The 14476-nt window shown below is 38.2% G+C and overlaps 1 pseudogene; it reads left to right on the top strand.

Moving 5' to 3' along the window:
- The first annotated feature begins 6255 nt into the window (after positions 1–6255).
- LOC134609551 (5S ribosomal RNA) lies at positions 6256–6374 on the top strand (annotated as a pseudogene).
- The last annotated feature ends 8102 nt before the right edge of the window (positions 6375–14476 follow it).

The following is a 14476-nucleotide window of genomic DNA, read 5'->3' as shown; positions in this document are numbered from 1 at the left end:
CGGCATCACTACTGGTCGTGCAAGTGAGCTGTGAAGGAAGAGCACAGAGATCCCAGCCCAGCAGCAACCGCTTGTCACTCCCAGAGTAAGGTAGGGAGGTTGGTTGGACCTCTTAATAACTAAATGCGTTTTTATATCTGTGGTTGTATATATGTTTAGTAGATAGCTCCCTAATTTGGTGTCCTTAAATATGTCAATCCCACATAAGGATAACAAATAAGTGAGTTATCTACTAAACAACCTAACGATTAAAATTAAGAAAAAGGCTTTTTAAATTTTGATCTTTTAGCTATTTAGTAGAGAATTCCCTAAATTGGTGCCCTTATGTGAGATTCCATATGTAAAGATACCAAATTAGGGTGCTGTTTAGGTGTCCTTAAATATGGCAATCCCACATCTCAGCATCTTGCCAACACTACACACAAACACATCCCTGCATTCCAGTGCAAACACTACATACAAACACACCTCTGTATTAAAACATCACCATTATATATAACCACACCACTGCATCTCGCCAACACTACACACAAAAGCATGCCTGCATTAAAATGCCAACACTACATACAAACACACCCATTCATTCACTCACACTTACTCCATACAAAAGCATGCTTACATTGAAACATGCAAGCACGGATCAATGCTACATACATTAAAAAAAATGTGGGTGTTTTGTACATTTTAAGGGGGGGGGGAGGTGCCAAAACTAGGACCCGCCCCGGGTGCCAAATGCTCTAGGTACGCCCCTGGATATAGGGATGTCTGCACATATCTAGAAGCAGAAGTATATAATAACAAAAGGTAATTTTCACTAAGGTTGCAATATTTTGATTGTTATTTTTAAAGCTGGGAACAGCACACAGGAAGAAAGAACAATGAGATCGGAAACATATGATAAAATGGAGAATATTATATTGTTTATTATTTTTTTATTGTACAAAAGATTGGGACTTATTGGCTTTTATTAGGGACAGAAGAGTGTACTGATTGAAAGTGTTTGCTATGTGTTATCTGGTTTGAACTAGGTTTAGAAACTGATTTACGATACACTAATTTAAGGTTTGTGTTTTAATCAAGTCCTGAACAAATAGAGCAACAGCAAGATATAATTTGTTTAATAAATGTAACTTTTATTGCGTAAAAAATCTGAACTTAATAGTTCCGTCAGCTAAGTAAGACTATGGCGATCTAAACTGTATATTGATCTATGATTTATAATCTGTATCTTAATTATGCATATTTATATTCACCAACATTAAATGATTGTGTGTTATTATCAGATACATAAGATCAAGCTGATTTAAATCACGCATAAAGTTATACCATATACTAGGTTTGAAAATGGATTGGTGTTACATTGAGTAGAAGTCCAAGTTTTAATTAAGTTTTAATCTATAAAGAAACGGAATAGAAGTTGTTTGCTTAAACTAATTTTTACTGCATGTAAGAGTGGAACTAATTGTTCCGTCAGTAACATAGGATTATACTGATTTAAATTGTCTATTAATCATAAATCCATGACTTATAGCTCACGTTTTAACGAAATAATTATATGTGGTCATAAGATTAAAAAGATTATGAGGTTCATGGAATGTGGAGACACACAAGATTTATATGTATGAGATGATTTTTTAATTGAATGATTTTTCAATGAAATGATTTTATAATTGATTGATGTATATATGTAAGCACAGTCCCCCAGTACACTGTATCTTGAGAAAGCTCGTTGGAACGATCGAAACGCGTAGATCATGTTTCTGGCGGGACTTTTGAATTTTAAGTAATTGCAGCAGTACCAGTTATTTGGCGTCTCTGTAAGGACCGACCCGAGTGCACAGGACCGGTCTGGAACTAAAGATCAACTGAGCGGTAACCATCTACCCACTAACCAATACTCTGTATTACTATGCTTTGATAGTGAATCTTAGAAATAAGTTTCACCATTTTACACTGTAAGAGTTCCTCTTATGGGTTTTTTTTCATATGGGAAATACAACTTTGTAACTGTATCACGCTATGTTAGTATCTTTTTTATTAAAGGTCGGATACATATAAAGACAAACTGTTACAACTATCAAATCCCTGCGGACATTTGAAAGCACCCACATAAAGATTAAAATCGGGACTCTTCATCATATATCTTTTTTGTTAACCCCTAAGTGTACAATAGGGGTATATCAACTAAGCGCTGATACTGTTTTTATTTTTAATTTTGTGTCGTTAAGATGTTTTAAAACTTGGGAAGGTTTTTAAAGTATTAAGCAGCTTTATACAAATTTTTCTTGTGGATGATTGCAATTTGAAGCATTTGCTTAGAATTCACTACATAATTGATATTTATTGGCACTCTCTATAAACTTGTTTTTTCATACAGTAATTCAAGTATAGAACAAACAGTTATATTGACTAGAAGTAAGAAGTCAGGAGAGCCCCTACAGAGAAGGGAAGACATAAGGAAGCCTGAGTGGTGACTGCACTCTTGAGGATCAGGGAATAATAGGAGGGTGACACATTCAGATATGTTTATCTGTGATGGATGAGTAAGGGATCAGGTTAAGGTGTGACTAGGAAGGCTCCAGATGAAGAAGTGAGCCTTTAGAATTTTACAGAAAGATGAAAGAGAGGTGGTAGATAGGATGTGGGTACGGTGTTTGTTCCAGTGATAGCGGGCAAAAAGGGTACATTTTTGAAATGATGAAGGAGCTCAAGGGTGAAGGGGTTGAAAGCTGTGGGTGATGTGGAGATAGTGAGGGGGGGAGGAAGTGGAGCGTGGGGTTTGGAATGGGAGGTTAAGTGGAGGGTGCAGGGAAGAAACACACTCCAGCTTAGCTAATTGAAAGAAAATGTGATGACATCCATTTGGCAATGTCAGAGAGGCAGGAAGCAATGCAGGAGGAAAGAGAGAAAAATGCTTGATGTTATCTGCAAAGAAATGGTCATGGAAGAAATGCAAGGAGATGAGGTCAGAGGGGTCATACAGAGGGAGCATTGGAGAGGTCAGAGAATTAAACCCTGCATGCCACTAATGGAAAGAGGGATCTGTATAGTGGATGTATTATTGAAGCAAATCTTGTTGGAGCAATGAGAAAAGTAGGATGAAAGTCACGTGAGGGCAGTGCCAGTGTTACCATGGTTGGTCAAGGTGAAGAAAAGAGTCAGAATGTCAACAATATCAAAGGCATCAGATAAATCAAGAAGGATAATGATGGACAAGAGTTTAGAGTGTTGTGTTTGCACGAGGAATTTACGGACAGAGAAGAGCTTTGTTTTAGTAGAATTGGCAGACCAAAAAACAGATTGGGTAGCTGAAGGCTGATTGTATACAACACATTCCAGAGAGTGATTAAAACTGATGTAAAGTAGGGTAGAATGAATGTGAGAAGGGGAGCCATGAGAAAGTGTGGATTAAGATCTGTCAGAGAGGTGGTAGGGTTGATTTAATTCATTAACAAAAGTCTTAAAGTGAACAAGTCTATTTTTGTATCATCTCTCACATAGTTTTACCATCTGTTTCCACTAAGAAATTTCTTTATTTCAAAAAATTATTAATAATATTCAACTTGGCAGATAAAGTCTTATCAATGCAAAACATACACAAATTAATCCATGTGATTGCATATACAATTTACAAATATTTTATCAAAGTGTTATCTTGAGTTTCCTGCATTGTATCACAGCTAAAATATCATTGTGATTGATTGAAGTGTTCCCACACAAGTGATGAGTAATACATTGGCTGTTGAGAGGCAGTTACAGCCCACATTTCATTTCAATTCATTACATTGAGGCTTATATATCCTTAGAGAATCAATAAGCATAATAACACACCAAGAGGCAGAATCAGCAAACACAATGCCCCACTAAAAGGCATAAGCAAAGTGTTAAATGTACTTTTCCTGGCCATTCATGGCAGCATCACTAATGGGTTAGCTCCGCCCCTAACAAGAACAGGACAGGAAACAATTAATCAATTAATCACCCAGACTATAGGTATAAAAGGTCCCTCCTCCTTCTAACCCACAGTCTTTTTTTCTGTCCTTAGCAGGACAAACAGGAATTATACCTTTCATATTTTTCTTTTGAGGCCACCTTCCCATGTGTACCATGGGTTCCTTCCAGATAAAGTTCAGCCTCTCTTTATCTGAAGAACTCAGTAATCAGCCTGCAAGAGCAGGACTAACTGAGTTAAGGTACATTATAGTATATGTACCTCTTTAATAGAATAACAGGGCTGTTAAAAACTTAAAAGGATGTGGGGTCGGTGTATCCTTAAAAATTCCCCTTTAAGCATCAATAACCCCCTCAGAATTGTGGCAGAAGAGAAGCTGGGTAAGTGACTGAAAATCTTGGTCTTACCCTGAATGTGCTTGCTGTAATTCATGTAGACAGTATAGTGTTTTAATTGTTTTCTCTTGTGTTTTCTCATTCTGGAGAATGAAAGCCTGCTTGTTTGCACCGGCTGGGTGCTACTTCCGGGTTCGGAGGGCGGGGCATGCGCAGTAGCATCGGCGTCGGGGAGTTGCTATTGCGCATGCGCGAACCGCCGGACTCTTAAAGAGATATTGCGCAAACATTTTAAAATCCGAAAATCATATAAAAAAGCGTTTTTGTGGGTTTTCCAATGTTTTGGCTGAAGTTTGGAACAGTTTTGGTGTGTTTAAGGCTGCACTAGACTGATTCTGGATATATAAGGTAAATAATTTTTTCTTTCTTGGTTATATTGTTTTTCTTCTGTTTAGTTTTTCAAAGTAATAGGATAACAAAAATATTTTTTTGTTTAAATAGATGGCTTCTCACTCTGCCTCAAGATCTGTTTCTAGAAAACATAGGTGAGCCTCATATACGTTTATCCCTTAAATGGGGGGGGGGGGGTTAAAAGAGTGCCACTATGGGCCAAAAATATATTATTGTTAATATGGCCTTTCTTGACAGCCCGAATAGTCCTAATGAGGATTCACTAAGACAAATGGCAACCAGTGAAATGAACTTATGTCAGGATTGTCTGCCAGAAGCTGCTGAAGTAAGGGAGAGAATAAATCTCCACAAACAGAATAAAGAAATGGATTGCAGAGGTGATTGCAGAAGGGTTCAAATCCACAAGCAAGATGTCCTCATCTAAACGCCTGAGAAGAGGATTCAAAATCAGTTGATAAGTTGATCAACATAATCAGAGAGACCCTGAGATTCCCAGAAAAAGAAAGGAAATGAAGGAATCCGATAGATAATTTGAGGATTTGAGAACCAATAGACCTACCTTCCCAGTATACTCTACAATAGAGGAGATAATTTCACAAGAATGGCAGAAACCAGAAAGAAAAGCGACTCTGAAAAACCGGGAATTTTGTCCCCAAGATTGATGCCGCAGTCATTCATATGGCAAAGAAGACAGCCCTTCCTATTGACTCCATGGATTATTTGAGAAACCGATGGAGAAAAGGCTAGATGCCAGCCTGATAAAGTCATACCTGGCCTTAGGATCAGCACTACATCTAGCAGTAGCGTTAACAACGTTAACTAGAGCTTTCAAAGTATGGCTAGACAACTTAGAAGAGGATATCACTAAAGGAGTTCGGAGAGATCATCTGCTGGAAGGACGGAGAGATTTGAAGTTAGCAACTGATTTTTGCTCTGAAGCATCTCTGGATGTTACCAGAATGGTGGTTAAAAGCATGGGCCTCTCTATAACAGCAAGGAGATCATTATGGCTACACTCCTGGGGAGCATACTACACCTCAAAAGCGTCCCTGTGTGCCTTCCGTTTCAAGGTGATCTCCTATTTGGGAAGGTGTTGGATGAAGCTATACATAAGGCTAAAGATGGGAGAAAAGCCTTTCTTCCTCAAGTCAGAAAATACGGTTCTACAACATGGGAAGATAGGCGATATAAAAACCGTGCCTTTCAAGAAAGCAGGAGATATAATCCTGGGGAAGAATATGCCAGACCAAATTGGAGAAACACTCAGCAACAATCTTCCAGAGGAAGAGTAGCAAGACAGGGTGAAAACTTCTGAACGTGTGCCGGCCCAGCCAGGAATTACAGGAGGAAGACTGCATCTATTTTATCCTGTCCGGGTCAGAAGTGTGACAGGCGCCTGGGTCCTATCAATATTGGCAAGAGCTGTATGGTGGCTCAGAGGCATATAGCAGCCCCAGGACTACAAAGTACCCAGGTTCAATCCCCAGCTGGGCACTCTTGGGGTGACCTCATCTGGGCGTCTGGATGTCACGGTGAGAACCGTGACACCACTAAGGAGCCTATGGCCATACCAGTCTGAAAATGCCTGATCTTGTCAGATCTCAGAAGCCATCCAGACTCGGGCCTGGTTAGTACATGTATGGGAGACCAACTAGGAACCTCAGGTGCCGTACAAAAAGCTTGCTTGGCACCATTCTATGTCAATCTAGTCTTACTTTGTAAGTATGCTTTTACTTTAAAAGAAGGATACAGGTTAGAAATCGAGACCATTCCAATAAAGGATGTGTTTACCTAGTCTCGGGTAGCAAGGAGAAAAAGAGAAGCTATGAAGGATTGCATCGCAAAACTCCTAAAAGATCATGTAATAGAATACGTTCCAAAAAGAGAACAGAAGAGGGGGCACAATTATTCAGTTTTTTTTTAGCCCCAATACCACAAAAGAAGTGGAGACTTATCCTGAACTTGAAGAAATTGCCAAACACCAGTGTGGGGGATCGGATGACGTCAATCGAATTTCTGATTATAGGTACATCCAACCAGACGGTAGCACTCCACAACCATGGGTGGAAACTGAACATGGAGAAAAGAATGATGGTTCCCTCTCAGAATATTATATTCCTGGGGACTGCCATAGATACGGTTATCGGTCAAGTGAATTTGTCTGTGGATGAAGAAATGAAGAAATGGGCCCAGTGGAAGATGCGTCCCATCCAGTTGCAGTTTCTAAAAGAATTCAAGACATGAGGACGACTGTGATCGAAATATTCCTATTTCTCAAAACACAATTGACGACCTGACTTGGTGGGAGAAAACCAAGAACCTATCCATGGGATTTCCCCTGGAGGATCCAACATAGATAATAGTTCTACAGACGCAAGTCTACAAGGAAAATGATGGGATTCAAGGTTCATGGACACAGAGAGAAGCAAGTTGCACTAATACCTAAAAGAAATTAGAGCAATATTATATGCCCTACAAGGCTTTCGGCAAGCAATAACGAATTGGGTGAGAATCCAAACAGACAACAAGGCAGTGGCCTCACATGTAAACAAACAAGGCGGAACCAAAAGCAAGGCTCTTTTATGAGAAATATTTCCATTGATGGAATTTGCTCAAGACATGCTACAGGGCCTGAAAGCAGTATATCTTCCAGGGAAAGAAAATGTTCTGGCAGACTATCTGAGCAGAAAGAAAGTTCTATCAGGAGAATGGCAATTAAACCCAGAGGTATTTCAGAAGAGAGCGTCAAGGTGGGGCACACCCCAGGTCGATTTGATGGCTTCATATCGGAATGCTCAAGTTCCGAAAAAAATTTTTTCTCAAGGCAGAATATCAATCAGCAGGACAAGATGCCTTTTCCTGTCCTTGGGACTTCGATCTGGGGTATGCATTCCCTCCCCTGCCTATGATTCACAGATTGTTGAGAAAAATTCGGAAGGGAATAAAGACGGTGATCGCTATACTTCCGAGTTGGCCGAGAAGACAGTGGTTCACACTCTTGAACAAAATGTGTTTGGGTCCTCCATGGCCTCTTCCTCCAAGAATGGTTCTGTTAATACAAGGTCCAGCGATGCATCCCAATCCAAGCCAATGGAAGTTGGCGGCTTGGCTCTTGAAAAGCAGAGACTTTTAGAGCAAGGAGTACCAGAGCCGGTGGAGAATACACTGCTAAAATACAGGATAAATTCCACCTCTGCAGGTTACCACAGGATATGGGATTTGTTTCAATTATGGGCAGAAAAGAAATCCAAGAATTTCCTACAGCCTTCGATAATAGATATTCTGGAATCTCTAAACGAAGGTCTAGAAAAAGGCCTAAGCTGGAGCACTCTGAAAGTGCAGTCATCAGCTCTATCGGCCCTGTGTAAACACCTCCTGGGCATTAGACCCTATCATTGCGAGGTTCTTTAAGGCAGCTATACGCATAAGACCTCCATCTAGAAACTAGGCTCCTCCTTGGGATCTTCCTGTAGTACTGGATGTTTTGTCAGAAACCCCCTTTGCTCCGTTGGATGAGTTGGGTATTATTAATCTGACATACAAGACCTTGTTCTTGGTGGCGATCACTACAGCAAAAAGAATATCTGAAATTCAAGCCTTCTCCAGTGATCCAAATCACGTTCAGGTTTTCAATGATAGAATTATCCTAAGACCTAGAATGGAATTCCTACCTAAGGTGGTTTCTAGTTTTCGCTTGGCTCTAGAAGTGGTTCTACCATCTTTTTACCAAAAACCCTCTTCTGCGGAAGAAGTTAAACTCCATCAGTTGGATGTGAGAGATTGTGTAATGAAATATATAGAGGTCTCAATCAGAATTAGAAAATCGCAGCTATTGTTTATTATCCCGTCAGGATACAGACAAGTGGAGGTGGCCTCTACGGCTACTTTAAGGCGTTGGGTTTTCTAATACCATAAAAATGGCATATAAACTCAAATCTATCTACTCCGGAAAAGATAAAGACCCGTTATGCGAGAGCATTGACCACCGCCTGGGCTAATTGGGCAGAGGTTCCTGCTGACGACATGTGCAGGGCAGCCATCTGGTCGTCACCTATAACCTTCATCAAACATTACAAACTGGAGGTGGTCTCTTCCTCATCAGCCTTCAGGTAGAGGGGTTTTGTCCTCAGTGACACTCTTGTGATTACATCTCCTTGCAGCATAATATTGGAGTCTCGTTTTTTATTCACCCTCCCTTAATTACGGAGCTTGGGTATTACCCATTAGTGATGCTGCCATGAATGGCCAGGAATATAGAAAATTTTCTCCATACTTACCGTAATTTTCTTTTCCTGGCTATAATTCATGGCAGCATCAGCAACCCTCCCAAATAATTTTTTAGCTTTATACTAGACTGTGGGTTAGAAGGAGGAGGGACCTTTTATACCTATAGTCTGGGTGATTAATTGATTAATTGTTTCCTGTCCTGTTCTTGTTAGGGGCGGAGCTAACCCATTAGTGATGCTGCCATGAATTATAGCCAGGAAAAGAAAATTACGGTAAGTATGGAGAAAATTTTCTATAATTTTATTTATTAATTAATTCATTTATTTATTTATTTTCCAGACAAGAGCATCACATTGGAAAAAGAAAATGCATGAGACATTGTAACTTAAACTGTATAATGTTGCCAATATAAAACATCGTTCATAGTGGCAACATCATACAGATTTGTATTTACCTGTGATACACATTGAGCCCAGCCCAAACTATCTAGTAAAGAAAAATCTTAATATATCCCAACACTCTTTTATCTCCACGTCTCATACTTAGTCATAGGAGGGTATAAATATTTAGGACAAGAGCTTTGTATGGAAAACATTAGTCCAGGGCAACTATCAAAGCCTTGTGTACAATTGCTGTGTCTATGGACAGAGGCTAGATCTAATTTCCAAATGTATCCACTCTGTCAATGTTGGGGGTTGATGGGGTTTCCACTTTGTGAGTTTAAGTGATTTGGCTGTAATGAAAAGGAATATGGATATAGTGTTTGCTGTTAACAGCAGAGACTATGTGAGTGAGTCTATCAAAAGCCAACAAGTAATTGGTCTTGTATAGAATGCATCACAGTAAAATCGAATCAGTGGGCAAGACCACTAACATGTCGCCAGGAAGGTTTTATTCATTGCATGAATTTTAGAAGAGGTAAGATGCATAGTTATATAGTTACATAGCTGAAAATAGACATGTGTCCATCAAATTCAGCCTTCCTTACATTTGTTTTTGCTGTTGATCCAAAAAAAAAAAAAAAGCAAAACAGTCTGAAGCTCTGAACATTTGCAAAAAAAAAATAGAAAATATGTCCTTCTGGACCCCAGAATGGTAGTCAAATATCTTCTTGGATCAAGAAGCTATTATCGCAATAATAAAAAAAAATTATCCCTGTATTATTATGTTTTTGCAAGTATGTATCCAATCGCTGTTTAAACATCCATTGATTGCTATCTTCTGTCCTATTGTGTTTTATACCGCACCTCCTATAGACTGTAAGCTCATTGGAGCAGGGTCCTCTTCAACCTATCGTTCCTGTAAGTATTCTTGTAATTGTCCTATTTATAGTTAAACCTCTCCCCACCTTTTATAATATTGTAAACCTCTACGGAATCTGTTGGTAATAATAATAATAAAATAATATATAGACTCTGATAAAACCATATCTTGAGGCTGAGAATTCCACATCCTTATTGTTCTTTCTGTAAAAAAAAAACTTTACTTTGCCTTATAGTCTAAAAGTGTAACCTCATGTCCCATCTATAGTCCTGTTCTATCTATGCATATCACCTTGTATGTAATTTAGCATTAGTAATATGTAAGAGGTGCAGGTGAAGTCTGTAATTAAACATAAAATTTGGTATATGGTAATTAAAAAAAATCTAGCTTCTCAAATGAAGGATATCTCCACGTCAATAAACAATCAAAGTGATTAAAAAAATACATATATGGTAGGCCTCCATTCCACTTAGGAGGGGTTATACCTGTGTTTCCTACTTGCTAAAATGAATCTACAGAACATAAAGTTTAATGAACTAAAGAAGTTTGTTAAAACATTAATTGGTATTGCCAAAAATAAAAACAATATATTTGGCAGTATATTCATTTTAATTATGTTAACCCATCCCATCCAGGATACTTAGGGTATGTTTAAGGTTTGGAAATCTTTATGGAGTTCTTAAAGTAGGTGGTCATTAGACATGTGCATTCATTTTCATACAAATACGATTTTGTCCGAAAATTTGTGTTTTTTCGAATATGTTTACTAAAACTTAAACAAAAGCCCTACATACGAAATATAAATGAAAGGGCACATTTCAAATGCATTACCTTTTTGTTTCATTTTGTTCAATAGACTCCGTGCTTCAGAGGAATTAACCTCCACAGCACGGAGAAAATAACACTGTGCATGCGCGGAAAAAAAAAGCAAGGAGTGAGCCGGCAGCGCTACCAGCTCCCTCCTTGTAATAAATATTACTTCCAACCCCCTACATTAAAACCTACGAGGGTCACTATAATCCCATATTAATAAAAGGACGGTTAAATCCTCCCGCATGCCCTTACGCGTGGCATGCCGTGAGTAGGGGCATTTTGCCTAAACAGCGAGCAGCCAGTCTTTTTTTAATAGATACATTAGATTGGTAGCTTTACAACTTAATTTCAGTCCTGAGTGTTTCTAGCAAGGACAGAGGGTGTGTGAGGGAAAATAATAGCATATCGGCTGAAGCAAACAGCATATGTAGAGTTATGAAGGTAAAAGCCATATATGTGTGGATGTGCTCTATGAGCTGAGAGCAGCGGCGCAAATGCTAGGAGAAATAAAAGGTGAGAGAGTGGACACCCTTGTCTGGTGACATTATGGATGTGTACTGGGTTAGATAAGTGACCATTAACTCTAATTTGAGCAGTAGGGTATGAATACAGAGCATGGACCCACCATCTCCACCTGTTGCCGAAACCTAGTACCTGCAGCAAAGTTGCTTAATATAGCCAGTCCACCCAGTAGAAGGCCTTCTCACTGTCTGTTGACAGGAAAAATGAAGAACCACTAAAAGTCTTGGTTATAAAGAAGTTTGAGCTCTCTGTGGTATTATCTTTACCTTCTCTAGAAGGGACAAACCGACTTGATTCAGGTGGACAATGGTGACAAGTGGGAGGTCAATATCAGTTCATTATTTAATAGATTATTGAAATAGGTCTGTAGCTACCACACTGCTTCTTATTCTTATTCGTATTCTTGTTGTGTTTTGCAAATGTATGTTTCTAGTGTCTGGCCTGGGAAAGAAGATTGGTCGTATTCTATGGAGTTGTAGGCTGATAGGTGGAAAAGAACTCTTGTTGAGAGGTAGAGATTTTATCACTTGTTCAAATTCTGATCGGGTAATAGACTCTACTAGATTGTGACTATCTACAGAGGGCAGTGTCTTTGTTATATGTTGTGTAAGGTAAGCTAAAAGGAAGATCTGGGAGGCTATGTCAGATATTAGTATATTATATAAGGGGACATTTCTGTGTTTCATCAAGTATTTGATATTTGTATTCTTACTTTATATCTCTCATAGTTTTTTGGTTGTATATTTTGTTTTTATCAATTTTGAATGTACTGTATTTGGTTATATTTTTTGAATTAACATACTTCACCATAGAAGCCCTCTTTTCTGTTTTGCGCTTTATGGCACATCTACTAAACAGTCAATAGCTTATAGAACCACCGTTAGTAGCAATAACTTGTAGTAATTGTGTCCTGCATGACTTTGTCGGTTTCTCACATTGTTGTGGAGACATTTTGGCCCACTCTTCTTTGCAATTATTTAGCTGTGTGACAGATGGTCTCACAGTTGACTTTAGAATACTTTGGTAAAAAGAAGAGATCAAGGTCAGTTCAATGACTGCAAGGTTTGGTTTTTGCTAAATGTGGTGTTGTGAATACTGTTTACAAACATAAGTAATTAACCCCTTCAGGACGGAGTCAATTGTACATGTTCTGTTTAAAACAAAATGTGAACAAAAACTGGAATTTGTGCTATATGTCTGTTCAACCGAAATTCACCTCTTTCATATTAAGTGCACCCACACTTATTATATATCATTGTGTTCAGGAAAAACAGGGCTTTAATTTCTTATGAACTATTCATATATGAAACATAATTTATTATAAATAACATTTTAAAGAAACTGTAAGAAATTAAGATTTTTTTTTTAAAATTGTAGTTCCGCCTGACATTTTAGCTGTTTACTGCACATTCCATTTTTCATTTTTTTCACATTAAAATTTACCAGATTAGTAATGTTACCGTTGAGACTGTGTGGTAGCCCAGGAATGAGAATTACCACCATGATGGCATACCATTTGCAAAAGTACACAACCCAAGGTATTGCAAATGGGGTATGTCCAGTCTTTTTTTAGTAGCCACTTAGTCACAAACACTGGCCAAAGTTAGTGTTCATATTTTTTTTTGTGTGAAAAATGCAACATTACCAAACTGGCAAATTTCAATGTAAAAAAAAATGAAATGCAAGTCTTAAATTTGACTCTCTAACTTTCCAAAACACCATAAAACCTGTACATGGCGGGAGACTTCACTGAACACAAACATAACTGTTTCAAAACAGTAAAACATATTACAACAATAATATTGTCAGTAAAAGTGCAGTTAGTGTGTGGAAAAATGCCAAAAACGTATTTTACTGAAAATATCATCGTTGTAATACACTGTATCATTTTGTAACACTAATATTTGTGTTCAGCGAAGTCCCCCGAGTACAACAGTAACCCCCATGTACAGGTTTTATGGTGTCTTGGAAAGTTACAGGGTTAAATAGAGTGCTTGCAAATTACATTCTCTGCACTTTCTGCCTGGGTTGTCAGGCACGTCAATCAAATGTTAATTAATTAAATCACATAATTATGTTAAAAGCTTACTTAAATATACACATTGAATTTTAATATATATACATATATATGTATTTAAATTCTACGTGTATACTTATGTAATCATTTATGTAAGTGTATATATTTATATATATATATATATATATATATTTATTTGTATTTTATATATAGATAGATTTATATAGAATGTCATTCTAAGTGTATTTTGTTACCTATATTAGAGAAAATTTATTGATACTTACCGTAATTTTCTTTTCCTGGCTATTATTCATGGCAGCATTTAACATATGGGTTTAGCTCCTCCCTCTAACCCTCAGAACAGGAAACACAAACAATCAAACAATTAAGCCTACCTTCCCCTAGTATATAAGGTACCCCAGTATCCTCCACACCTCAGTCCAGTAACAAGACAAATAAACCAAGATAGGGTGGGAGACCAAATGCTGCCATGAATAATAGCCAGGAAAAGAAAATTACGGTAAGTATCAATAAATTTTCTCTATTCCTGGCTAATCATGGCAGCATTTAACATATGGGATTCCCAAAGCAATAACCACTCAGGGAGGGTAAGTAATGCTACAAAAATTGTTTAATATCCACTTAAGGCTTAAAAGAGTTCAAGACCGACAGGCCAAACTCTGAATCTGAATGAGAAGAGACATCCACTCTGTAGTGACGTACAAAGGTCCTCAACGATGACCAATTGGCAGCTTTACAGATGCTCTCTGCAGGAACTCCTGACTCTGCAGCCCATGAAGTAGCAATGGACCTTGTGGAATGTGCCTTGATGTCCTTGGGAACTGGAACCTGTTTCGTTCTGTAAGCTCTAGAAATAGCCTGAACCGTCCAGGAATGAAGGGTAGCTACAGAGGCTGCTTCACCTTTACGAGAACC

This window comes from Pelobates fuscus, chromosome 4, assembly GCF_036172605.1.
Source record: "Pelobates fuscus isolate aPelFus1 chromosome 4, aPelFus1.pri, whole genome shotgun sequence".
NCBI classification, from domain to species: domain Eukaryota; kingdom Metazoa; phylum Chordata; class Amphibia; order Anura; family Pelobatidae; genus Pelobates; species Pelobates fuscus.
This window is presented reverse-complemented; position numbering and strand designations above follow the sequence as displayed.